Source organism: Bos grunniens, chromosome 16, assembly GCF_055505025.1.
Source record: "Bos grunniens cultivar Pamir isolate PY7600 chromosome 16, Bosgru_T2T1.0, whole genome shotgun sequence".
Lineage (NCBI taxonomy): Eukaryota > Metazoa > Chordata > Mammalia > Artiodactyla > Bovidae > Bos > Bos grunniens.
Genome location: NC_141180.1, coordinates 22,673,619 through 22,698,914, shown reverse-complemented (window position 1 = coordinate 22,698,914; position 25,296 = coordinate 22,673,619). Strand labels below are relative to the sequence as shown.

Sequence of the window (25,296 nt, the reverse complement as noted above, 5' to 3'; positions counted from 1 at the left end):
TGCGTGGCTTTTTATCTTTTCTGTCTCCCCACTTCCCATGCACCTCCCTGGCTTAAACTCACTTCTTTGCTCTCACTCACATGTGTTCAACCACCACCCTGGTTCCAGAAGCTAATCTCTGCCCTGATACCATTTTTCAGGCCCTCCCAACCTTGCCACACTCTCCCAATTCCGGCTACAGGATTCATCTGTATTCCATTAATGCCCTGCATTAACTGAGTATGTAGACAAGCCCCACCTAATCTCCATAATTATTCAGTACGTGGTAAGGGAGTGGGGAGTTTCCCAAAGAAACCTAAGAGAGTGAGTTCCAATTTAAAAACACATAACTCTCTGCATAGCAGGGAATAAACTTGATTGATGGTAAATTTGATATAATAAACTGGAGATAGTAAAATTGGTCATATAAAAAAGTGTTGTAAGTATTTAGATAAACTCTTAGGGGAACAGCCCCAAAGGATTGATGCAAAGAAATGATGGCTGGGAGGTCACAAGACACCCCCTATCTGAGTTAAATATCATTCAAAGCAAACGTGTTACTTGACAGAACACAAAAGGAGTACAGCTTAGGGATTAAGTGTGTTTGCTTTGGAGCCAGACCACCTGAGTTGGTTCATTACTTTGCAATTACTAGCTGGGCAAGTGTGGCAAGTTACATAATTTTTTTGAGCTCAGTTTCCTTATATATCACATAAGGACAATAATACCCATCATAAGGTGGATGAACTTCTTAAAAGAATACTGCAAAGTGCTTGTTTAGCATTGCGCCTAATGCATAATAATCCCATAATGGATATTTGTTTAAAACCCTTTGTTCTTATTATCAGATCAGACTCTTGAGCCATGTGAACTGTGGCTCTTACATGACATGAATAGCTCACACATACTTTTTTATTTTTTAGTTGACCTTTATTTTGAGATAACTGTGGCGTGACATGCTGTTGGGAGAAATGGTAGAGATGGCACATGTCCTCTACTCAGCTTTCCCAGTGGTAGCATTTTGCAGAACATTTTACAGTATCAGAGTATGGCAGTCAGGATATTGACAATGATGTAAACAAAGCACTGATCTCACTCAGAATTGCTCTTTTACTTACACTCGTGTGTGTGCGTGTGTGTGTGTGTGCACGTGTGCGTGTGCGTGTGTGTGCGTGTGTGTGTGTTTATCCTGTGCAGTTTGGTTGCATGTGTAGCGTCAGGCATCCACCACCACAATCAAGATGTGCAGCAGTACTCCAATTTAAAAAAAAAAGATGCGTAGAGGTTTCATTACCACAAACATACATGTTTTGGCCTCTAGCTTTATTTTCTTCTTTTTAAATTAATTTTTATTGCAGTGTAGCTGCTGTACCTTGCGGTCTTAGTTGCTACTGTACAGCAGGATGAATCGGCCATACATATACATACATCCCTCCATTCTGGACTTCCATCCCATTCAGGTTCCCGTAGTGCATTACGTGAGAGTTCCCTGTGCTATATATATTTTTTTAAATCAGGATTTTAAACAGCCTAATTTGGGTGGCCACAGTCAAAATGCTCATTTCTGCCTTTCTTCTGGTTCCTAGTACATTTTATCAGTGATGCTCACAGATTTTTCCTGAGCCAGCTCTTTATCCTCCAATGCATGCGGTTCAAGCGCAGCAGTGGAGCACTTGGCCATCAAAGATTCAGAGCCCATGAAAAGAAGAGGAGGAATGGAGGAGAGGGAGAAAGGGTAGGAGGAGGAAGAGGAAGAGAGGGAGGAATAAGAGTGAGGGCAGAGAAGAGAGAGGAGCAGGCATGGCAGCCCCTTCCCTGCCCAGGTCAGGAGAAGCACCCCCATCTCCCCAGTCTTGATGCCAACCCCCATTTCGCCCACAGGGAGTATCTGGTGATCAGTCAGTTCTGATTTGCTGATTTGCTCTAGTCCAGAGTCTAAAGGGAGCCTGTTCTGACTCATACTGAGGTCTGAATATAAACATAAAACCATGGGGATTATGAATTTAGCACCCCTCAATCCAGACCCTATTCTGGTGAAAATGAAATGGAAAGACACATATAGGAGAACACATGTGCAATTATGCTTTTGTGAGATTGAAGTTCAGGTTCAAACAGTTTTTTATAATTATAAAAATACTTGGCAAGTACCTTTTTTCTATTTTCTAAAAATAGAAAAAGCAAAATAATAATCATTCCTAATCCTATCACCATAGATAACTATCATTAGCATTTCTGGAGTGTAATGCTCCCTCATGGAGAAGGAAATGGCAACCCACTCCAGTGTTCTTGCCTGGAGAATCCCAGGGACGGGGGAGCCTCTCGGGCTGCCGTCTCAGGGGTCGCACAGAGTCGGACACGACTGAAGCGACTTAGCAGCAGCAATGCTCCCTCAGGTTTTTTCTATGCAAATATATCTATATGTGCAACACTGAATTTTATAAAACTTGTATCGTACTACATAGCAATGTGTATTCTGGATTTTCCCTTGTTCAGTTTCTAAGTCATGTCCGGCTATTTGCGACTCCAGGGACTGCAGTAAGCCAGGCTTCCCTGTCCTTCACTATATGCCAGAGTTTGCTCAAAATCATGTCCATTGAGTCAATCATGGCATCCAACCATCTCATCCTCTGTCACCCACTTCTCCTGCCCTCAATCCTTCCCAGCATCAGGGTCTTTTTCAATAAGTCAGCTCTTCAAATCAGATGATCAAGGTATTGGAGCTTCAGCTTCAGCATCAGTCCTTCCCATATTCAAGGTTGATTTCCTTTAGGATTGTCTGGTTTGATCTCCTCGTGGTCCAAGGGACTCAAAAAGAGGCTTCTCCAAATTGAATATTATGAAAAGGATTTTCCCTGGAATGTCTTATTGGGTTTCCTCCATGTTTTGAATCTGCTAATTACGGTGTAAGGTGAATTTAGAGCGGCATAGTTTATTCAGCTATTCCCCTGATATTGCTTAGATATTTTATCTGCTTCTATTTCTCAGTGTACCTGCATCAATGCTGCTTTCATCATTTATGTTCAGTTGTCTTTTAGTCTTGTTTTTGAATGATGATTTTTTTTTTAAAAAGCAAAAAACTAAGAATTTTTTGTATTGTCAGTGTGGTTTTCCACTCAGTAACATACCCACATATCCAAGTTGATCTAATCATGGTTGCTGTGAGATTCCAATAAGTAGAGGACCTTGAAATGTGTAGAATTCTTTCTGCCCCCATTTCAGCCAACAATGTTTCTATAACACTAATTCTTTCCTAGAACTCTGAAAACACAAGGTAAAAATCTTCAACTTTCAGGAAGGGGATAAAGAAAAATGTGCTTGTTTCTATTTGGCTATATGATTTGGTTAAGAAAACATGGGGGGAAATGTTTTTCCATTTGTTTCTATGCCAGTTCTACCCTCTGGCTGGCCAAAACAAAGCAGTCGCATAAAATTGCATGAGATCCTTTCCCAAATAAACTATACCACTACTACTAGGTCCCAGGCACGCCAACATGGGTGGGACATTATAATTCTGAGACAGTGTTCATGGAAGGCTTCTGGAGGGCAAGGTGAAAGATCCAATGACCTTCCAAAGTACCTCGACATCCAGAATTCCTAGGAATTCATGAAACCCAAATGTACGACTATCAAGTCCTCACTCTGTCTAAGCTGACTTTCCTCCTACTTGGGACTCTGCAGCCATCACCAGGCAATGACGAAACAGAGACAGGCAGATCGTGATGTGAGTACCTCTTCCGCCTCACAGCCATTTACAGAAAGAAACCCTCTTTCCATAGATGAAATCTGAGACTTTATCAGTAAGACTAAATATCGTTTTTATGTATCATGCTTGACATTATTACACTAAAACTTCTCAGATGCTTCACTGAATTTTATGTGTAGATGAAAGCTGTATCTTAAGCTTCTTTTCTCAAAATCAAAATATTTTTCTTATAGAAACAGTTAAGAGCTTATTGTTAAGTTGTGGCATAAAAGCTTGCCTCTCACAAGCTCACAAACTTACTTCTCTTCATAAAAAATATGTCTTTTCTCAACTTTGATTTCCCCTGAAGCCAAACCCTCCTCTCTCTTTTCATTCACTGCCAAATTTCTTAAAGCACTCTGCATTCTGCACGCCATTTTGTCATCTAACATTTTCATCTTTCTGTGTTTCCTGCCTCCACCATTCTACTCACCTGACTGGTAGCTCTTGACTGTCTAATCCAGGGGGTTCTTATCAGCCTTCGCCCTTCATGGTTTTCCACCAGACTCAGTTATTTGCTCACATTCTCAATCAGAAAACACTCCCCTGACTTCTTTGACTCTCCGTTCTCCTACTTTTAGCCCTAACTTCCCTTCCCAGTTCTCAAGCTTTTGAATTTCCTACTCATGAGAAGCAAGCCTTCCTCGGACTCCGTGTCCCATCCTTATCAGTCCTCATGCCCTCCCCAGGAAACCCGCGGCCCCTGCTCTTTGTGTATTTGTTACTACCTTTATCCTAACAACTCCCACACCCTTCAGTGCAGCCCTTCTCTCCCAAACTGAGCTCTACTCCCCAGCTGTCCCTTTGAGTATGCACATGAATTTCCCAGCTGCACCTCAGATTCAACTTTTCCAAAAGCAAAGCTATTGTCTTTCTCTTCTCAGCTGCTCCCCACCCTCAACTTGGAAGCAACTCCTCCCTTGCAGTTCTGAGCCTTGGTGAACAGCAGGCTAGTTATTTTTAAACATACAGAGGACATCTTTGACCCTCACCCTCACATTCACTCAGTGACCAAGTCCTCTGGAGCTTTCCCCAGACCTCCCATTCACAGTTCTTGTCCTTTCTCGTATCACTCTCAGCTTCAGTCTCGTAGGTGTTCACCTGAACTTAGCTTCCACCTTGCATCTCTTTCCTGAAATCCTTTCCATCTCCCTTTTCATCATGCCCAGAAACAAATTCTTAAATTTGTTTTAAGAATTTACACGATTGGTAGAACCCCATTCACCAGCTATCTACTGAGGATCTGCTGTGTGCCAGGCCCGGGTTAGCCCTCGGGATATATGAGAGGACAAAGGTGACAAAAAGCCTCCCCTGGTGGAGCCCGTGTCCTGTGGGAGCTCACAGGATAAGCAATAAGCATCCAGCATGGACTTCCTCCTCAGCTTCCCTGGCTACTCGTTTCTGCCTACCCCACCAGCACCATAAAAATAAATCCAAACTGTGAGGCATGATGATGTTCAAGATTCTCCAAAGCCGAGGGCCTGATCTCCAGGTGCCTCACACTGCATCTCCCGTCACTGCACCATTCACCATTTCCCAGGCACACGCACCACAGGCCTCCTCCCAGCCTTTGTCCGGGCTGTTTCCTCAGCCTGGGCTGCCCTTCTCCTCCATACCTACAAAACAGCCATCATCCTTTGAGATTCGACATAGATGTTACTTTGTCTGTAAAGCTTTTCTGTTCTGGAAGCCCTGGGCACCCATCAAAGTCAATCCTTTCTTTTATGCATGTTTACAGCATGTTTATCCTACCAATCACTTTACACTTACAGAATGTGTTATATGTGAAGCGTGGTACTAGATATAGGTCTCACTCTCTATGTATATATATTTATGTATGTATACACACAAATATATATATATATACATACACAGCAACTACTTCATTTTCTGTATTATATTTATTTATAATGCCCCACCCTCCATCCCATAAACACAGTAAATGGTAACATTCTTCCGAATAGGACTTGTTCTTTTCTGCATTTATTTCCCCATCACATTGTGTTAAACATAGCTGTTAGATGAATGGATAAAAGGCCAAATATATATTAGTAATAATACTGAGTGTGATAATGACAATCTGATTATTTAGTGAATCTAGGTAATAAAATAGTTTTTGTATAAAAGTGCAATCAGTTGAGGCGACTTTCTTCTTTAAGGATGATGGGTGTTATTTTTCAATTATCACCAATTAATATGCATGGCGTGTTCACAGGATGACTGGTGCTGATCCTAGGGGGGGCTCTATGGACTATTACTGAGGTGAGCCTCGCTCTCCAGTGCTCTGGGAGAAGTAATTTGTCTTGATATTCTTGGTGTCAGTATGCAAATTAGTATATCCCTAGGAGCATAAAGAAACCAGCTAGTTAAAGTAAAGACCACTAGGTGGTTCAGAACAGGTACGTCTTTCTTTAAAAAAGTCATTACGCAGAGTCAAACTAATGGTGGAATGTCTTAGGGAGAAAGTATTCTAATCCCCAAACAAAAGGCTTTTCAAACAGTTCATTCTAAGCTGTCTTTAAAAGGCAGTCCTGACCATCCTCTGAGCCTCTCACGATACTTGCTTTGCTAGTATTATCTTTCCACATAAGGCTAGAAATGCATTTTCCCGTTAAAACAAGTGTGTAAGTGAGCCCCATAATGGACTGGGAAATCCTGTCAGTCTACAGCCTTTTACATATTTGTTTATTTAGTTTTGGCTGTGCTGGGTGCTCATTGCTGCCATGGGCTTTCTCTAGCTGCAGCGAGCGTGGGTGGCTACCCTCTGGCTGTGGTGCACAGGCTTCTCACTGTGGTGGCTTCTCTTGTTGGGGAGCACAGGCTCTAGGCATACGGACTTCAGCAGTTGTGGCTCCTGGGCTTAGTTGCTCCGAGGCATGTGGGTTCTTCCCAGACCAGGGATTGAACTCGTGTCGCTGCGTTGGCAGGTGGATTCTTAACCACTGGACCAGCAGGGAAGTCCCAGTCCACAGATTTAAAATCAACCCAAAGAAGTAATGCTGCAGCCAGAAGCTCACGGGCTGATGGGCAGAAGCTCCGGAGAGGGCAGAACCAATGGGAGACAGGTTGGGGGGGATCTCAAAGCCATGTCAAGAAACAAAGTCATAATTTGCTTTATTTCCTGCTGTAAAGATATTTTTCCCACAGGAATTCCCTTCTTCTCACATTCTCCACCTGGAAAATTCCTGTTCATTTCTTCTTTGTCAGTTCTCGAATGTTATTATCACTGGGAAACCGTCCCAACCCCTATGTGTTAGCTACACCCTCCTCTGTGCTTGTGCAATGCCCAGCACGTAAATGCCAAATGGCACAGATCCCCTGGGGTGGTAGCCTCATCAATGTCAAAGGCTATTTCTTATTCACCCCGGTGTCCTAGAACCTACCCAGCGCATTCATGTTTAAGGTCAAGGAAGAAAAATGGCATTCACTACTGAATACGCAGATTCCTACATACCTCTCTGTGAATATGTTTAATATTAATAATTCAGGAAACCAAACTTCTCCTATTCCATTTTCTGGTTCAGCAACACTAGATCCAGAGTGGGTTGTCACAGCTTTGCAGGCTGCAAGTGGGTTGCCATGGAAACAAGGTTCTGGTTGGAGGCTCTGGCTAAAGAGCCCTTCTCACCTCAGACAAAGCTGCAGAAATGCAAAGGGTATTTCAGTTCCCCGCCTTCTCTTTTCCCAAACCTTCCGCTCATTTGAGCAACTTGAATGCTGAAGCCAGCTGAGTTCTGGGAGCCAGTTCTCCTAGGACTCCATATACTCCTGGAAAGGCCTTGCCCACATGAAACAATACGCAGTTAGCTCTGGACACTTTTTAATGCCTTCTGTGCTTCTCTTTTCCTTCTGCCTTTTGTGGTCATTCTTGCTCTGCCTTCCCTTGTCTCATTCTCAGTATCACAAAGAACTACCCCAAGTATGTCCACTAACAATCTTCTCGTTGTCTATCAGAAGCCACCCGCCTCAGTCCTAAAATAGCAGGGAAAGCAACGGGGCAGGCCAGGCCATGGGGAGCTGTTGAAAGAACCCGTTCTCTGGTTCAGAAGCCAGGTGCTTTGTTGCGCGATCCACGGTCAAAAACTCACCAAGTCTTCCAGGAAACAGGCTCCTCCTTCTCCTCCTTTTCTGTGAGGCACCAGAAAGCAGCCATGTCTTGCTAATATGTGTTTGCTCCCTGCTACACCAAAAGCAGCAGCAGCATGGCCTCAGAGTTGGAACAGGGAGCAGCAGTTTAAAGCTCCTGTCTCTGATCTCGTGCTGGAAAGTCTCCTCGAAGTATGTTTCTGTGATTCCTTGATATTTAATTGAAGTATTAAAATGCTGAGCTGCAACATCGATACTCAATATATCCTCAACTACCCTGGTGAAAGTTAAACACTGGGAAATTTTACATAAAGACAGTATGGAAACCAGGCATTGAGAAGCCTGTTGGTGCCCAGAGCCCCGCTGCTTATGAAGTCACATAACCCACTGTCTTTCCACGAAGGGCTTTCTCCTCCCCTTAGGCATCTCAAAGGGGTTTTCTTGATCTGGATTCACACAAAGCTGGAAATCCAAGGCCAAAACCCTGACAGAAACGTATTTCCACAATCAAATTGAAAAGACATTCCTAAGGCTAGTTCCCAGGAGTTATTTAGTTCTCTCAGCTTCTAGGTTTCTTTTTCCTTTTCTTAAATAAGCTTATGCGTTTGATGCAATATTCATGACTCCCAGACACAGGAGGGTCCTCCATTGCAGAAAGACAGCACTTTCTTCTCCAAAGAGTTTCACCCTTCCTATCTCCCTCACACAGGCTCTGCCTCTCAGTTTTTCTAAGTTGGTATCTGCCTTTAGCTTGCCTCTTAGCTGCAGGAGTTTGATGGAGAACCCCAGCCATTAGAAATGTCTAGCCATTAGGAAGAGGGCTTCTGCCTGACCAGATGATGTGGTCCTGCTGCACTGGGTCAAGACAGATCCTTGGCACAGGTTCCTGCTTCCTGGTGGGGATCCTTAGCCAGGACCCTTCTCTCTCTTCTGAACCGAGCTCAGCAGATCTAATACCAGTCTGTCCTCTGGTCACGGTTTTGTTTGTCTTTGGTTTAATGACTGTCACTGCTGCTGCTGCCATCTTCACATAAGGAGCAGCCATGCCAGTGTCAAGACATCGGTGTTGACCTTTACACACCATGTAAACCACCTGTGAGCTTTATGAGGATAAAAGGCTTCCAGTTTCAATCAAATGACTCGGAGATAGGGCCACCAGCCATCCTCATAATCCTGCAGCGGTGGAGGGAGTTCTGGGGGGCTTATAGGAAGGACACCAGGTAAAAGCTTGAGATCTGTGCTCCTAAAAAAGGCCAGCAACCTTGAAGAGGTGATACCCACCCTGCTTGCTCAGCAGGGAAATGGAAGGATGAGCCCAGGTGAACTTGAAGTCAGGAGAAGGACGTTTGTGGAGAAACAGGGCCCTTGAAGTCAGAAGGACCTGGGTGTACAGCAGGCTGGCCATGTGACGGTGGCCAGGATACTGTCCCCTCTGGGTCTGAAGGTTCTCATCCTCTCACTCTGTCACTTTCTCAGGTTTGGGGTGAAAATAAAGGGAGACAGCCTTTCCGTATTTGTAGCAGAAAAGAAATGATCTGTGAAAGTCAGCACTTCCGCCTCCATCTCCCCTTCCCCCAGCTCCTCCAAAGCCTCTATTAGCTCTCACATCCGAGACGCCTTGACACCAGGTGAAAAGACAGGCTATGGCGAATGTTCTGCACATCCCTTTGAAGAGTCTGGGTTTCGTGGTGAGGACCCAGCTGTAACCCGGGAGGGAGGTTAAACGTGTCGAATTTGAAGCCGGGGCAGGACGGGAATCGTTCCCAGAACGGCTCAGGGATGCTGTCAACAGGGCTGAAGCAGAGGCAGGCACACGAGAGGACCTCTCGACCCACTTAGCACAGAGCTGGCAGTCTGATTTCTTGGTTCAAGCAGAGGGATAAATGCTGAGGGAGAGCAGAATCGCTGCTACCTGGGGCACTTTGGGGTTGTGGGGTTAAAAAAGAGATCGATGGGCACCCTACTGTTACCTGCCAAGGCCTATTCTCCTTGAGCCCAAGTGGTTTTTAAATGAGTTGTAAGAGATATGAAGAGATAGTGAGGGCAAGCCCTGTGTGACCGAGGGGCTGAGAGAATGTGGACAGCAGAAGGCTTGGAGCAGGAGGAGACAGGGACCAGAAGTGATGGGAGCCAAGTCTTGCCTGTTCCTTGAGAGGCAGAGCCCGATGCTACGCAAAGCAAAACGAAGAGAGTGGAGATGTCTTTGCTTCCTGTCAACTCGATTAGTCATAATATCTGGGAACGCTAGAGTGGAGCAGCGGCAGCTCAGAAGTACTTGACGAGTGCTAGAACGTGGCAGCAAGGCCAGGCCTCAACTTGCAAGGTCAAGGGTGCTAGAGAGAAGATTTTTATGGAGTTGAGTGGGGACACTCCCATCTCTCTGCCCTCTCCCACTCCTCCCTGCTCCCAACCCCATATGCCACTCAGATGCCTGCTGGGCAGGCTGTGACCACACCCCTCATCCTGGTGAGGTGACCACTCATGTCACCCCTTGAGTTTTATTTTGCACTTGGCCACCCCACACTCCTTACTTCACAGGAGCCAGTGTTCTGTCCAGACATTACCTAACTCATCAGATTCACTGTGTTCCCACAAGAGAGGTGATGGGAATTATCCTCCTTATTTCAAAGAACTGAAGTCAGAAAGGCCCCAGATCTAAGGTCTTCTCAAGCTGCTTGCAGTAAATTATGGAAAAGGCTGAGAGAGAAGATCCCTTGAGATAGAAAGCGAGAATCAAAATTAACTTAACTGCACTGCCTCACCTGGACCCCTCCCCCTTCTTCCTTCTATGGACGACCCAGGCTGAAGCACTCCCTGGAGCGCGAGCCCCCAGCTTCAAGGTCAGGACACCTCTCAGCATCGCAGGGAACACCCAGTGCGGTAGGCTCGGCCTCACTTAGTTTAAAACCACACATAACTCCATACAGCTGGACTTGACCACAGGGTCAGTTACCATTCTTTTGCACGGTTTCATAGAGGGGGTCGAGGAAAAGTATGTGCTGAATAGAAAGCATTGTGAGTGGCCCTGAGCAAACCCTCACCGTACATGATATGGCTTCAATAGTCGGTGGGAGATATGGAAGATCAATACAAACTTCTACCAAAATTTTCAAAGCACTCTTTTAAAACAAAGGAGAAAAACTGACCAAATAATAATCATTATTGGACTTCCATTTCCACTAATGATAATTAACATCCAACAACTGCCCGATACCTTTCGAGTTCTTAGATGTGGGGAGTAGATGTAGGGACATCTACTCCTCATCAGAACCATGGAGAGGAAGTAGGGTAGGTACTATTTTTTCCCTTTTACAGATGAAATGGGCAACAGAGGCTCTAAAATGCACAACCTAAGCCAGCATCCCAAAGATGGCAATCATGGAAGGTAGACCTTCACCTCCCTACCCTTCCCCCAAACCAGTGGCACCCAGTGGCCCATGGGCTCCTTCTTCATTTGTGCTAGGAGTTCAGGGTTCTCTACAATAGCCTTTCTCCACAAACAGCAGCTATTCATTCCAAGCTGCATCTTACCTGCCCTGGCTCTGAGCTGATTACATCTTGGCCATGGATGCAGAGAGCAGCTGGCATGGCCAAGCCACTGGGAGGCCTCAGGATCCACTTGTAAGCTAATCCCGGGCAGGAAACCAAATCCAGTGGCTGATCAGTGAGGAGACGGGAAGTAAGGGAATTAAGCCCCAGAGTTGCGAGACTGTTTTCATCTTGCCTAGGAAGAGACAGGTCCATTGTGTAAAAGGTTTGATTTAAGGGCATTTAATTTTGTTCTCTCTGATAGAGATGTTTTCAAGGAAGCCTTCCAGCTGCACATCTGATTATCTTAGGGCTTTGTGAGCTGCCTCCCACTGTGGGCTTAACTTTTCCTTCCAAGTATACCACAGTCCTCCTTCTAAGAAGCACATGGCACAGTTGAGCATTTTTTTTTTTTTTCTGCCAGATGAGCACATGAGTTTAAAGCAGGTAGCCAGAATCCTGGGTAGGAGATTCAACCTACCAGCGGGGCCCCAGAAACTTTCCTCACTTGCCCTGCATTTATATGTTTTTATCTCACTCCATCCTCACTTGAAGCGTCTGGAAGATAATAGTAAAAGTGGGGCTGATAGACGTTCAGTAGCATGTTCCAGGCCAAACTGCTCAGGCCATTCTCACTCAAGTCTTTCCTCTGCCTATTACAAATGGATCCACTCCCTCCACATTTACTCCAAAACTAAAAAGATGATGGCTCTTGAGACCCCATCACAGATGTGGTGAGGGTGTGAGGGGAAGCTCGATGTTGCTTTGGCTAAACTCAGTAGTATCGTCTCAGATTTGAGCTTGGAAGGAATTTATTAATAGTAATGAAGGATTTCTGTATCTGATGTATTTTGCCTGAAGCATCTGGCGAACAGCGACCACAGAAGCCACTGCCCAGAGGAACAAGAGGACAAACGTAGAGAAGGCAGATTCCTTTTCTGAAATCGGATAGGAGAATAAATTCTTTTTATTATCAATTAGAAGGTCTTTAGGATTCCCCAGCATGTTTTGATAGAGGAGGAGAGGGAGTGGAGGGGAGTTAACACCATAAAAGGGGGCAGTAACTTTTATTACTCTTGGTGAAAATTAAGGACTGCCTTCATTATCCAAAAGCAATGAGGAAGCATTTTCACCTGGAGCTAGAGCGAGCTGCCTGCAGTCCTGAGTCTATCTGGATGGCAGCGCACACATGCTCTTCTCACCTGCCAAACCACCACCCCCTGCACATGTTCATCAAGCATCCACTGAGTGCCTGGCATTGTGCGACATGTAGGGGCAACCTGAGAGGACCAGGTGACCTCACTGCTGCTCTCAAAAGGGCTTAAAATCCAGTTAGCGCAACATGATTTATGTACAAACAAAGTGATTAGCAGCCAATTCAGGAGAGCATAAAGCTGAGTATTTATGATTGTGATAATAAATGTCAAATGATTTAAAGCAGAAAAAGGCTGTGAAGAACGAAGTGGTCAGAGAAGGTTTTATGGAGAAATGGGAATTGGCCTAAGCCTTGCAGTGCATGGATTTGGATAAACAGAGAGAGGAGACAATCCAAGTATAGAGATTAACACAAGCAAAGGACTAGAGTTCAGAATGAGTGTGAGGAAACTAATGACTTTATTGTATTTGTGTTTCAAATGACTATGCAAAGATCAAGTGAATTGATGGCCCATTTAATTCCCCACTGGTTTGTAGAGGAGAATTAAATGCTAAAAGACTCAGTGTTGACAAAGGCAGAGTCATCCTTAAATGTTCCTTAAAGTGAACACTGTCCTTCTGTCAGAAGGCAGGATGCTTTTCTAGATCTAAAGACCACAATGCTAAAGCACCCTCCACTTTCCCCAAGGGAAAAGGTCCCTGAAATTACCAAGGATATTAGTGATAAAAATAGATAATGTAAAACACTCGGACCAATGATCCATTCAGACCAGGATTCAGTCATTGAAAATGACACCAAGGAAGGACATTACTGTCTTCTGTGATTTCAATCTCAAAAGGTTAGGACTTGTACCCTAAACACTCTTAATTTCCTCCTAGTAGCCGATTATGGTGCCATAAAATATAAACTTACCTAAATTATTCTCCAACCAATTTGTATTTTCTGACAGCATCACCTCCGAGGATAATACATTCTATGTGTTTACTGCCCACTATATTAAGTCATAGTAATACCCCCTTTCACTTCTCCCAAATTAAGTCTCTCCTTCAAGCTTCAAGGGATGCCCCTAATTTCTGATATTCCAAGACATTGTGAACAAATCCATATTCAGGTAATTAGAATTTCTCTTGGCTTTCACCTTTCTAAATGGAAGACTGTTGAACCTATCCTTACATTAAATATTTCTTCTATTTGTTTATTCTTGTGGATCTCTTCTGGTGCTTTCTTAACACCACTTCTTGCTGGCTGCAGTTCTTTATCATCATCATCATCATCAACATCCTATCAGATTCTTCTTATTAACTTCATCTGATTCCCTTAGCCTTACCTGCCTCAGAGACCCTCAGCTGCTTGCTCCATCTCCAGCTATCTTTGTGGCAGATGAACTGACCTAAACCAGCATGGAACCAGGCAGTTCCTGCCTAGGAATGACAGACCTCCACCTTGGCTGGGGACTTAAAACCCGGCTAACAAGCTGGACCCCTTGAGTCCTGGCATCTCTTGCAATGTCTGGGTCAGATGGAGCACCATATTTTAGGGTGTGAGATCTAGCTTGCCGAGTGGCCACTGCAGGGGCCAGGAGATGCAACTCCGCAGCACAGGGAAGGTAACTCCTTGGTACAGACTTTGACCAATGAGAAACAGAAGACGGGAAGGAGCCAGGCAGATAATCTCCCCTTCCTCCCTTCCACAGACTGGTCCAGGGAGTGGTGCAGCCGTGTCCAAAAACTCCCCGTGTGGCAGAGCCAAATGTGTGCGCCAGCCAGCTGGCCTGCTGTCTTCTGGCCTGTGTCATGGAGCCATGGCCATTACGGTAATGTGTCCTCTCACATCTCTTCTCAGTCTTCCCTCTCTCATCCCCCTCCTCCTCACTTTTGAGGTCCTTGCCTTGTAAATAAAGCATCAGAACTTGCTTCTTAGGTCCTGTTTTCTTGGGAATTTGAGCTAAGGTAATCATCAAGAATACCACTAAAGGCTGACCAAGGATCTAGTGGCTTCTGGGTTCTGTGATAGGTTGTAGTGATACCATACCACAAGGAAAAGGACAGTGTGACTGGAGATTCAAGATACAGACAAGAAAAGGTAACGTTTTAAAGCTACCATATGCCCCACGTCAAAAAAAGAGCACACACAACAAAGATCAAAGGCATGAAGAGGGGTAAACAATCGTTGGAACTGTCAGACAACCTTGTGTAGGTAGGTCATTAATTATGTGGGCAGCAAAGAATGAAGCTTCAAGTGTTTACAAAAGTTACCTTTCCATTCCCTCACCTAAAGCTTCTCTCTGAAATTCTACTGGCTTGACACAAACTATTAACATGTTAAATTAAAACTTCTGAAGTGTTCATTTCTAGAATACCCCATGGTTAATGCTTTTTATTCTAAGAAACACCCATTTATCGTCTCCCTGATATCTAAGCCCACTCTTCACCCATGTCACAGTGAAGAATTTCTGCCCTTCTGCCCACACCCAGTGCCTTCTCCACAGCTTCAGCACATCTGACCCACTGCATCTGGGTCTGAAACCCAGGATCCTAACCACCATACTGTCCTTCAGTTCTGGATATGACTTTGTATCTATTCACTGACCATCTATTTATAAGCACGTCACCTCTTTCTTGCAGGAATAAGAAGGAATAGAGGCCCAGAGGTCCATTCCGCATATCCCTGGGCATCCCTGACAGTTACCCAGGCAATCCAGTGAGTCAGGCTGCTCATACAGGAGCCATCTGACATATTCAACCCCCAGTTTTACAATTCCACTCTCAAGTTCTTTCAAAGCTATTGGATGGATGGCATCCCATTTTGATGATTTATTTAAACAGTTTGTCAGGTCAACCACATCCTGTACGCATACGATTCAAAACATAAATGTTTGCTGTAGATGTAATTTTTCATGTCAACTTCTGCACCAACAGAAAATGACCTTTATTCCAGAGCGATGCAATTTCTTTACAAATAGTAACTTGCAATGCCCTGGTGAAGCAATCATTAAGTTCTAATAAAAAATATAATAACATAAATGTAATGTTTAATTGAACAGCAGAAACGGTTTGGAGGCCTTCAACATTTCTTAATTGCAACTCTACATGAGAATTTAAGGTTATTCACAAAATTACTTGCCATTAAATGAATTTGAACAAATAATGCACTTTTGAAGAAGAGTCATAATTTCAAAGTACAATATAAAAAGAAAACAAAGAAGAGGTATTCATCAGATACCTTGTATCTTTGTACAAGCCTCTCCAGAGAATCTTTCTTGAATCTGTAAGGTATACTCTCCCCAGATTTTCTTATTATGCACAATAGGAACTCTATGCCTGGGACTGGCCTTTCCATAGTGAATTCAAAAACTGCAAACACACGTTTAATATTTGCTTAATTGAATCAAAATTCTAAAAGTCAAACATTATGAGGATAGAGTTAAATTTTTCCCCTCAAATTATCCATATATTGCTTTCAAAAGTCAAGTTACTTTTAAATTTGAAAATATTATTTGTGGAAAATATTATTCCACAAATTTGAAAACATTATTGCCCTTAGTTCGGAGAAGGCACTGGCACCCGACTCCAGTACTCTTGCCTGGAAAATCCCTTGGACGGAGGAGCCTGGTAGGCTGTAGTCCATGGGGTCGCAAAGAGTCGAACGTGACTAAGCAACTTCACTTTCACTTTTCCCTTTCATGCATTGGAGAAGGAAATGGCAACCCACTCCAGTGTTCTTGCCTGGAGAATCCCAGGGATGGAGGAGCCTGGTAGTCTGCCGTCTATGGGGTCGCATAGAGTCGGACACGACTGAAGTGACTTAGCAGCAGCAGCAGCAGCATCGCCCTTAGTTTGAGGAACTCATAGTACCACTGCTATTTTTAAAGTTGACACAAGTCTGATTGTATGCATATTAGCTCAATACAAGATCCTGTAAGCAACTCCTAAATTAAAATCTTGAAGAAACATCTGTGATAAAACGATTCTTCTCTTTCCTCTGTGATTTCAACAGTATGTTTATGCTCTTTAGCTATTAGATAAGAACCAAAAGTGCCCTTAGGGGGCACTTGAGAAAAAGAGTTATTTCATTTTCTACAATGGATTGAAGAGAAACTGGAGAAGTGGATAGAACTAGCAACTCAACCCAGTAAAGTCTGGATCGGCCACTGACCTGAGGACATTGCAATCACTTGTCTCAGCTCTGAATATAATATGAGGGCTGTAATTTCTCATCAGCATGGATTAGGAATATGATAAACAGTCAAAAAAGAAGTGTCAGTGTAAGAACAGAGAAAGAACCAGCAGCCTGTTTGTCAGAGGTAGAAAATGAGCTCCAAGGAAGGATGGTGCCACCGTTATGCTTTACTAGCAGGTCAGTGAGCCCAACTAGACCAGCAGGTGAAGATGCCTCATTTCACCAGCTGATAGGATTATCTTACTAGGGAAGGAAATTCATGAATAGCCTTCAGGAAATATAAAAAATGCCAGTAAGCATGTGTAAGGGATGAAAGTATAACTTCCAGGGATATATAATCATTTCCTTCATAGAACAAATTGATCCAGGGGAGAAATTTACATTCAGAATGTTGAGAACCAGATATGAATGAAAGAGATAATTATAGTTTCAGCATCAAGTTAAAAATCAGTTTAAAGACGCGGAAATAGGTTCGGATGCAGAAGTAAAACTGGACAGCAGCTTTTGTAGGATCTGAGGATCCTGGCAAACAAGGAAGCAGGTTGTTAGAAAGGGTCTACATTGCTACCAGACCTGGAAGCGCCTGTCAACCCAAATCTCCCTCAGACTGGGAGTCAGGATGTCTGTGTAGAGTATGCACTGAGGAGAGAGCTGAGTAAAGGAAAAAACAGGGCTTCCCTGGTTTTGCATCCACCTGACCGTGCAAGGGACACGAGTTTGATCCCTGTTCCGGGAAGATCCCACGTGCCATGGAGCAACTAAGCCCACGCACCACAACTACTGAGGCTGCACACCTAGAGCCTGAGCTCCTCAGCAAGGGAAGCCCTGCAACAAGAGCCCTCACATCCAAACAAAGAGTAGTCCCTGCTCTGCACAACTATCCATAAGGCCCATGAACAGCAGCGAAGACCCACCATGGCCAAAAAATTAAAAAAAATTTTTAACTCTTAAAGAAAAAACATAGGAAAACAACAACAAAAAAGCACCTGCCATTTGCTGCGCCCCAAGAAGGTGTTAAAAACCATATTTCTTTCTCCTCATTGTGCCTCTGTCTTTTAATGTTAACAAGAATCTTGCTGTGTGAGTACTATGAGCTCCATTTCACAGATGAGGACACCAGTTAACTAACTGGCCCCAAGGTCACAGAACTTGTGAACAGACAATCTCATTCATGGCTAAACCTTATATTGCAAACTCAGCTATTTTTTTTTTTTTCTAATTCATTTGACACTTTCTAATGTTTCTTCCTATTGAAATTCCTTTTTTAAAACAGTCATCTTGCCATGCTTACCAAAGAAGACCAGGGATAAATCTTGTTGGATAGGTTGGTCTATGTAACCCTGGTCAGAAGACCCCTCCAGAGTGGCCAGCAGGCACACCCACCCTCCCACCCAGCCGTATGGTTTGCCAGTAAGGAGACTTTTAATGAGCAGCACAAAAGCAATATGGTCCTCGTCCTCAGGAAGACAACTGCATGGCAGGAAAAATGGCGTGGCACCCACATAATGCCTACACGCTTAAAACTCTCCCTGTGTACTTACTGGCTAATGATTTAGGGCCTGGAAACTGTGATGTGTCACCTCCTCACTTAGAAGCATCACCCTGCAGGTCAGCAGATGGTGCTTTGTCACCTGCATTGAGGTCCCTGAGCTGGGAACGGGTTTTCTGCACCCACCAGAGTTAGCCTGGGTGAGGACCACCCCCTTCAGGTAATGCTCTAAATCCTCAAGATGCAGCTCATTACGGACCCTAGCTCGTTAAGGCCTATCACACACTGTCAAGGGTAATTAAATCAGGGATTAGTGTCACCCAGAGAGCTTGGCAGAAGCCTGGTCCATGTTAAAGTAAGTGACTCTGAGTGGTGAGGGCAGACAAGGTTACTGTTGGCTCCCAGCAGGGAGCCTCCTCTGAGGCTGGCAGGGGCTGGCGGTTAGGTCCCTTGAGCAGGAGAAAACTACGTATTTTCGTTTTCCTCACACGTTCTCTACTCTGAACCCTGTTTTGCACTTATTGGATTTCTTTTTAATTAAACTACATGACATTTCACTCTCAAGATTCTATTTAAAAACACCTTCCCCTCAATTCACCAGAAGTTGTTCTTGTCCATCTTCTCAGATGGATAGAGCAGGCTGTGTGGTCCTTGGTATCCATTAACTCGCTATCTGTCTGGAGTACAGTGAAATGTGCCTCTCACATACCTCATGTGGAAATGTAAATTAATGCAACCTTTCTGGAAAGCAACTTGGTATTATCTTCTAAGAACTTTAAAATTGCTCATATCCTTTTTGACTGAGTATATAATTACACTGCTGGGAATATATCTGAAGAAAACCATCAGAAATACAAAAGAGGTTTGTTGTACCAGAGATGTTCACTGCAGCATTATGTATAATAGAAAACAAATTGGAAACATCAGTATTATTTAGTAGAATACCAAACATTCATATGGTTAGAATATCATTGTTCATTTTATTCAGCAAATGTTTATTTACTAGGCACTAAGAAACAGAGGATGAGATGGTTGGATGGCAACACTGACTCGATGGACGTGAGTCTGGGTGAACTCTGGGAGTTGGTGATGGACAGGGAGGCCTGGCATGCTGCGATTCATGGGGTCGCAAAGAGTCGGACACGACTGAGCGACTGAATTGAACTGAACTGAGAATTTAGTGGTAAACCATCTATACCTCTCCACTGCCTTCTCAGAGTTTATAAAGTTAGTGTTTTTAAATGTTGATAATATGGGAATTTGTTTATATTAAAGTTTCAAATGGAAACCCAAGATTTGGGGACTTCTCTGGCGGACAAGTGGTCAAGACCTCGCACTTCCAATGCAGGGATTGAAAGTCCGATCCCTGGTTGGGAAACTAAGATCTCACATGCTATGTGGCATAGCCAAAAAAGAAGAAATTATATCTACATGTCAACAGGGTTACCTGTTTGAAGAAGTTAAGAGCAATTTTTTTTCTTTTTTATGCTTTCCTGTTTATTCTGAGACAAATATTATGAACACAGATTGCTTTTTTTGCATGGGTGCTCAGTCATGTCCAGCTCTTTGCAACCCCATGGACTATAGCCCACCAGTCTCCCCTGTCTGTGGAATTATCCAGGCAAGAATACTGGAGCGGGTTGCCATTTCCTATTCCAGGGAATCCTCCCGACCCGGGGACTGAACCCACATGTCCTGCAAGTCTCCTGCATTGCAGTCATATTCTTTATCACTGAACCACTGGAGAAGCCCGTGAGTATACATTACTTTTATAATTGAAGGAGGTAGAGGAAATATTACATTTCTAAAAACATGCACACAAACAAAAATATATAAAGATATCCAACTCCTTTCCCCTCTGAGTAGGAAATGTGATTCTTACCTTTGCTAAGAAGACTCACTTCTTTCAAGCTACCAATTACTATCTTCCATTTGGATTTAATCATCACCAAGGAGCAATGACTGGGAGCAATGACTGGGAGCAAATGAAGTCACCAAAGAGGTATGGTGACAGTTTGCTTTCCCCACGCTATAGTTTTATTCACGTGGTTTTGTGATTCCCTATGTCTCCTACTGACCCCAACATCTCCTAATCTCACTCATCAGAAGGAAAGTGCAGGTATGCAAGCAACAGGAGTTCAGTTCCTCATTAAGATCATAATTCCAACAAAATATTAAATATAGGAGTCTGGAAGTATTAGTCCAGAATTCTCCCGAGGACCAAGTATAAGCCAGGAGAGAGCTGGCTCTCTGGACTCTAGAGCCCTGATGGAAACAGTGCTGATGTCATTCCTCTCTGAAAGCCACCCAGTAGACTGCCTTGGTATCTGTTCTAGTGCTTGCTAAGCAGACTGCCTGTGTTTAACAGGTGTAACTGCTATACTGCCAACAAAGCTGCTCATTGAAGACCTGGAGTCATGTGTGTTTGCTTCTGCACATTCCAAGTAGGATTGTAGGTGCTGCTGGATATTCATACCCAAAATGAGAAGAGGGTAAACAGATGAGGGAGATGTTCCAAGGTTGGGATACTCCCTCTCTAAGTCACCTGGCTTGGGGCAGATTTCCCCCCAGCTGATGAAACAGTCCACTTTTAAAGACAGCTTTTAGGGTGGCCTTAATATCCTAGAGCCACGAACATCTGTGCTCATCCTATTGGGCCTTGTTTTTAATCACACACATCAATTAGTCATCCAGCTGAGGTACATGCAAGGATACCTAAGTAACTGACCTAGGTGATAATCAGAAGAAGAAGAGCTATTCATCAGCAATTACATGCTAGGCAATTTACAGTTTCTAAGCTTCCCCACCATCCAAAGAATACTCCATCCCAGGGAAGTTAAGTAAATGGATGACAATCACCCACAGACTGAATTCAAAACAGGTTCTGATTGGGTACAAAGCCCAATCTCTTCTCTTTCCACCAAATTCTGTGACCTCAAAAAAAAACTGTTTTTTTCTGAGACTGGAACATTTCTCCTCTACCTAACAAAATACACCATAAAAAATCCATGTGTTATGTAAGCATACTACCCTATAATCCAAACACCTCATCACTGCCTCTCTCTTCCCTCTAATTGGTGATAGGAAAGCAAGAATAGTATGGTCAGAACTTAACAACAGGGCAGGAATGGGGATTCTTTTGTGATGAATATAACTTGCATGTTGAATACCATCAGAACAAAGGTGAACGCCATTATTCTTGCCTGCAGTCCAGCAAACATAAACACTTAAACATCTAATAGTAATTTATAGGAAAGCATCTCTGCTTATCCAAATGGATGAGTTCACAGGTTAGCCCTGTAAAGGTCAGTTATTTTTTATTTTTGAGGTGGGGAAAGTGAGACATAAGAATGTGACTGATTTTCTACAGACAACACACTTCTGAGGGCTTCCCAAGTGGCTCAGTGGTAAAGAGTCCTCCTACCAATGTAGGACATGCAAGAGACATGGGTTCAATCCCTGGGATGGGAAGATCCCCTGGAGTAGGAAATGGTAACCCATTCCAGTATTGTTGCCTGAAAAATCCCACGGACAGAGGAACCTGGCAGGCTACAGGCCATGGGGTCACAAAGAGCTGGACATGACTGAGCAGCTAAGCACGCACACATGCACACGCTTCAGAAAGCTGCATGGGGGTAAGGAATAGGTCCAGCTGCTTTCGTTTATATGCAGTTTATTCATATACTGAGTTATTCAACAAACTTATTCTGAGTACCTACCACATATGAGATGCTAGGGGAACAAAATCATATGTGCCTAGGATGGTGCTGTGCCCACAGAAGTCACCCAGGGACTGTGCCTTGAAAACATTTATTGATTGCAGATAAGAGTGGCAGAAATGAGGGCACCGATGTCTGGATCTACAAATTCCGATCTATTGCTCTAACACCTACAAAATTCATCATTCCGTGTATGAAGGTGGCCTCTGAGCTTCCAAGGAGCGCAGAGATCCACAGATTAGCAATGGATTGCAAACATAAGACTGTCATTTCATCAACACTAAACGGGTTACACTTTCATTCTACTGAGTGCCTTCTTGCCTCTGAAACGTGGGCCCGGGAAAGCAGTCGCACCTCTCTGACCTCTGCGCCACTCATTATCCACTGCTGCTCCATCTCAAAGGTCTAATCAGCTCTTACGGTTCTGATCTTGTTAGAGAACACTGGTCTCCTGCCTAATTCACTACTGGGCACAACCTCGCAGGAGTTGAGAATTACCAGGTGTCTAGATTCCAACCGGATACCCTCGTTCTGTTCCTGATGTGGGTCCCCACCCCACCAACCCAAGGACTGAATTTAGGTCAACACTAAATTGCTACCTGTCAGTCTTACTACTATTCAAAATGGAATAATAAGAGCTACCCTCCCTAATACTTTAAAGGAATACAAAGGGGATTTATGGTCTGATGTCTGCAAAAATCCTCACAGAAAAATCCTGTGAAAAACAATGGATTTTTATGGCTTAAAATATTGATTTTTTCCCCTCAAATTTCAAAAACGACTACACTGGATGCTACTATAGAATGCAAAGAGGAAATATCAAGAATGCATAGAGAATGGAGAGGAAACTTTAGCAATAATAACCACTCTTTGGTAAAGAATCTGCCTGCAATGTAGGAGACATAAGTTTGATCGCTGGGTTGGGAAGATCCCCTGGAGAAGGAAATGGGAACCCACTCCAGTATCCTTGCCTGGAGAATCCCATGGACAGAGGAGCCTGGCGGGCTACAGGGGGTCACATGGGGTCACAATAGAGTCGGACATGACTGAGCAAATAAACAACAACAAGAAGAGGTAGAATCATTATTTTCAAATGAGTTTTGAGAAACGTCTTAGGAATTCCCAGAGGGCTATCCAAAGGTAACCATAATGGTTAGTGATAATGATGACTGAAAAGCAACAAGATGCCAGGGAAGACCTTGAATAAGCAAATGAATAAGGAGGAGTTTCAAGTGAATGAAGGCGCAGGTCTCCTCTCTCCTTCCTCGCCCTCTCTCACCGCCCTCCAGTGCAGTATTAATAGAAGAGTTCCCTGGGGTCCTAAGAGAACCTTTGCTGCGTGTGGAGGGGCAGGAAGTTGTGCTGACTGCCACAGGAGACTGGTTTGGCTATGTTGCCTGTGTCTCAGCAGCAAGGAGTGCCAGTTCACATTAAGCTCTGTGCATCTCGTCACATCAGCCGTGGCCCTGAGCCAGCATGTGATGGGTGCTGGGACTCAGCATCTGTGACCAAGGTTAGAGCCCATCTCAAGGAGTACGCTCACCAAATGAAAACGGCACCTGCTTCTCCTGCCAGTAGCCCATCACCAGTCTCCTGCCCACCCAGCCCTGCTTCCTGCATCCCCCAGATTTACTGCCGAGAAGGCAGGAGGCATCAGGACAAAGGATGTGAGCAGTGATGACCATCAGCCTCCAAATGACAGAGACATCTCGGCTACAGCACACTTCACAGGGACCACAGCCCACTTGTTTCTAAAAAGAGAAATTCAAGACCCAACAGCTATGAAAGATGGCGCAGCACTGCCAGAGTGGGGAAGGTGTGGGCACTGGGCTGGACACAGACATCTGGTCACCACGCTCTTTCCATGACTGCCCTAGAGTCTGCAGGCCTCACTTTCGTCATTTATAAAATATAGGCTCAGATTCAGTGACCTTTAAAATACTTCCAGCTTTAACATTCTAAAAATTTGTCACTCTGGGTACACCCAGGGCCCAGCAACACCCGTGTGTATAGTGTGTATAACGATAGCTTATTAGACATGGAATGTCCTGGTCCCTACCCCGGAAATACTTAAAGAGACCCTGCATTTTAACAGTATCTCCAGGTGATTCATATGCACATTAAAGTTTTACAATTATTGTTCTAGAATATTTTATCACAGGTTTATAGAGAATCATCCATCCTAAGTTGAGAATTATAAAGCAAAACAAATGCCAGACTAGATGACCTGTCTTCTTTAAAAAGTATCACTGTAGCTCATTAATAGGACCTGACACTGTGCTTTAAAACTTGTCATCGAATTAAACCTTATCCCAGGCTTTGACTCACTGTTTTACTCAGAGCAAGCGCCCCGTGCCTCAGAAGGCATCGCTGTAGTCCCAGTGCTTCTCAGGCAGCGTGTCCTCTTTTGAACATATCTCCGCTGCCTTGCTTAAAGGTCTTAGTGCATTCGGTAACTATTTCAACAGAACAGCCTTCACACACGTGAAAATACAATATTATATGAGGTATCAAATAGCAGTTTTAGGCAAACCTCCCTTTCCGGATGCAACTACCCGATTGTAACATGACTAAATCTGCAGGTGGAGTGGCTCTGTTTACCAACCCAGGGGTTCGTGTGTCTAACAGTAATAGATGATTCCTCTCTTTCTTGTTAGGTAGCCCTGTGCTGCAGAACATTCACGTGGAAATGGACATATTTGGCCCCTTCACTTACAGAATTAAAAATGGTTATATGAAAGTGTCTAAATGACAGCACTACTGATGTTTCGGACCTGACAATTCTTTGTTGCGGGGGCTGTCCTGTGCATTGGAGGTTGTTTAGCAGCATCTCTGGCCTGTATCCACCAGATGCCTGAAGCAGTCACCGTTCAGCTGTGGCAGCCAGGATGTCTCCAGACATTGCCAAACGTTCCTTGGGGGAAGGGGGGTACAATCACCCCTGGTGGAGAACCACTGGACTAGAAAACACTAGTGAGGACTACCCGGAAAGCATAAGGAAGACGTCTATGAGGATGTGACTGGAAATAACCACAACACACACGCTGAGCAATTATATTAATGGTGAAATAAACAATGAGGTATTCATAACAGATGCAAGTCAACAGGCCGGGGAGGACAGGAGGAAGAATCAAGTGAGATCCATGACCCAGAAAGGAGAACCCAAGGGGAACAGGCTACCTCTACTTCCAGCAAACACCTCATATTGAAGAGCAGAGTTCCTGATCACAGGCTGTTTCTCAGCCACAGACATTATTAACAAAGATGGAAGTAATGTCAGAGACAAAGAAGAGTTCAAGGATGTCAGACAAGAAGGGCTGTAACAGTATACTGTTACAGTATTTGAAGTATACTGTTAAAATACTCTGAAGTATTAGTTCTCAGAGGCAGGTGTGCTGCACAGAGATTCATAAAATCT

General features: G+C 44.0%; 1 protein-coding gene across 3 annotated transcripts in view; it reads right to left on the bottom strand.

The window, feature by feature from the left end:
- Positions 1-25,296, bottom strand: part of ASTN1 (astrotactin 1) — a 356,585-nt gene that overhangs the window by 296,995 nt on the left and 34,294 nt on the right. The gene's annotated exons all lie outside the window — the stretch shown is intronic.